Source organism: Psammomys obesus, unplaced genomic scaffold (assembly GCF_907164565.1).
Source record: "Psammomys obesus unplaced genomic scaffold, mPsaObe1.curated_primary_1811, whole genome shotgun sequence".
In the NCBI taxonomy this organism is placed as follows: Eukaryota; Metazoa; Chordata; class Mammalia; order Rodentia; family Muridae; genus Psammomys; species Psammomys obesus.
Genome location: NW_026590405.1, coordinates 5,819,022 through 5,821,337, shown reverse-complemented (window position 1 = coordinate 5,821,337; position 2,316 = coordinate 5,819,022). Strand labels below are relative to the sequence as shown.

At 49.8% G+C, this 2,316-nt stretch overlaps 1 protein-coding gene across 1 annotated transcript in view; it reads left to right on the top strand.

Annotated features, from left to right (window-relative positions):
• The window catches only part of Znf76 (zinc finger protein 76), a 24,345-nt gene that overhangs the window by 10,838 nt on the left and 11,191 nt on the right, over positions 1-2,316 (top strand). The window lies entirely within an intron of this gene.

Sequence of the window (2,316 nt, the reverse complement as noted above, 5' to 3'; positions counted from 1 at the left end):
TTTCTTTCTTTCTTTCTTTCTTTCTTTCTTTCTTTCTTTCTTTCTTTGTTTTTGTTTTGTTTTGTTTTGTTTTGTTTTGTTTTTTGAGACAGGGTTACAGGGTTTTTCTGAGTAGCCCTGCTGTCCTGGAACTTACTCTGTAGATCAGGTTGGCCGCAAACTCAGAGATCTGCCTGCCTCTGCCTTGACTGCTGGGATTGCATGCCTGGCCCATAATTTTGTCTCTTGATACTGATGTGAGATAGCCGTGTTGTCAGTAAGCACTTGAGGGGGGGGTTCTGGGAGGCCTGTCACAAACTGTCTGTTGGTGTTCTTTCTAGGATTGTTCTCTTGAGAATGTGTCTTCTCTAGAATACTCCTGGAGTCTGAACCCTCTGGTGCAGTCTGTGAGAGAAAGAATGTTGGCTTCCTAGGCGGGCCATGTTTTCTCCTCAGGCCCCGTTCCTTCCCTTGTCTAGCTTTCAACAGAGAACTCGTAGTTGAATGAGTTGAACGCATTGGCAGCCTGGCAGAAGCCTACGGTTCTGTATCAGGAGACTGCAGCAGGCCTGAGCTGCAAAGTGGCACCCTGTGTCAAAAGAGCAAAACAAGAGTGAGCTGTCTGGCCCCAAAAGCCACTCTTCCCAAATCTTTTCTTCTGAAGTTAAGTCTTTGCCTCCTCCACCTCTCTGTCTGTATCTTTCTCCCATCATTCTTTTCGGGTCCGTTTCCTGTCTCCTCCATTGTGTTGTAGTGTATGCTTGCCTATGTGTATGCACGTATACACATTTGCAAGCGCACACATTCACAAATGTTTAAAAACTTCCTCCATCAGAACAATTATTCTCTTACCTTTAAATTCAGCCTTACTCAAAATCCTAGGACATGCACAGTACTCTTTTCTAGAACATACCATGTTCTAGAAACATGAATGGCCCCCAAGTCCATTTCCCACTAGAGTCCCTGTTGCCTTCTGAAACCATGGAGCCTGGGCTCACCACTTCCTCCTGGCATCCTAGTCTTCTGAACTCCCACAGGAACTGCTCATTAAGTTCTGCTTACAGCAGCCTAGGCCTTTTCTAGCTTGCCTCTCCAGACTTCAAAGTTCTCCCACAGAAAGTTTCTGAGACTTGGGATCCTCACTGTGAGGTCACAGCCAGCATCCCTCCCTGTGGCGCCAGTTTCCGTGAGTCTCCTCTGCCTTGCTGTGATGGAATACTGTACATAGAGGACAGGAAGGGGAAAGCGGTCATTTTGGCTCATGGTTTTGAGGTGTTCAGTCCATGGTCATTTGGCCCCATGTGCTTGGGCAGAACATGGTGGAAAACAGGAGGGGACACACTCGCACACATGCACGCACCGTTCGACCTCCAGGGGCCCACTCCTTCCAGCGAGGCCTACCTCCTATAGTTCCCAGAACCTTCCAAACCGGAGAACATCTGCTCTCCAACACTGTGCATAGCCACATGACGACGAGTCACAACAGTGCTGTGCGGAATTGTACCGTACATAACAGAACCCAAGAAGACTCCCTCCAGGGGCGAGCCTGGGAGTTCCCCTGGGGGAAGTGTCAGCCGAGTCAGCGAGTCTCCTCACTTACTGGGCTCAAGTTCCTAAGCTGGAGATTTGTAACCAAAGCAGCAGATGCATCTCTTGTGTGAACTTGTCAGTCTCCCTTCCTTCTTCCCTTCCTGACTCCCAGGCCCCTCTCTGCCTTCCTGAGAAAAGGAAAGAGGGAAGAAAGACATAGATCAGCCAGGACACAGGGCCCATAAAACAGGAGACCCAGGCAAGAGGATGGCCATTTTGGGGACAGCCTGGGCCACAGATCAAGACCCTATCTGAAAAGTCCAGGGTTAGGCATGTGCACACACCTGCCACCTGCAATTTGAAGGCAGAAAGAGGGGGTCACAGTGACTTTGAGGTCTCCATTAGCAAATTCTGGGTCAGCATGGGCTACGTGGCAAGATCCTGTCTCAAGAAACACTTCAGATCGGGTGGATGTGGGGGTTTGGGATTCCATAGAGCAATCAAGGAAACATGAGGTAAGACAACACAACAGTCACACTCAGGCGAGGCAGCTGGCTCGGTCACTTAGCACATAAGCCTGAGGACCCAAGTTCAGCTGTCAGCGCCCACATAAAAAGCTGGGGCAATGCTGTATGCTCACAGTCCACAGCTAGGACTCCCAGGGACTCTCTGGCCGGCCAGCCTAGCGAGACAGCCTAGCTGTCTCAAAAGCAAGGGGAAGGCTTATTGAGAAATAGCACCCAAGGTTGACCTCAGGCCTACACACACACACACACACACACACACACACACACACACACACACACA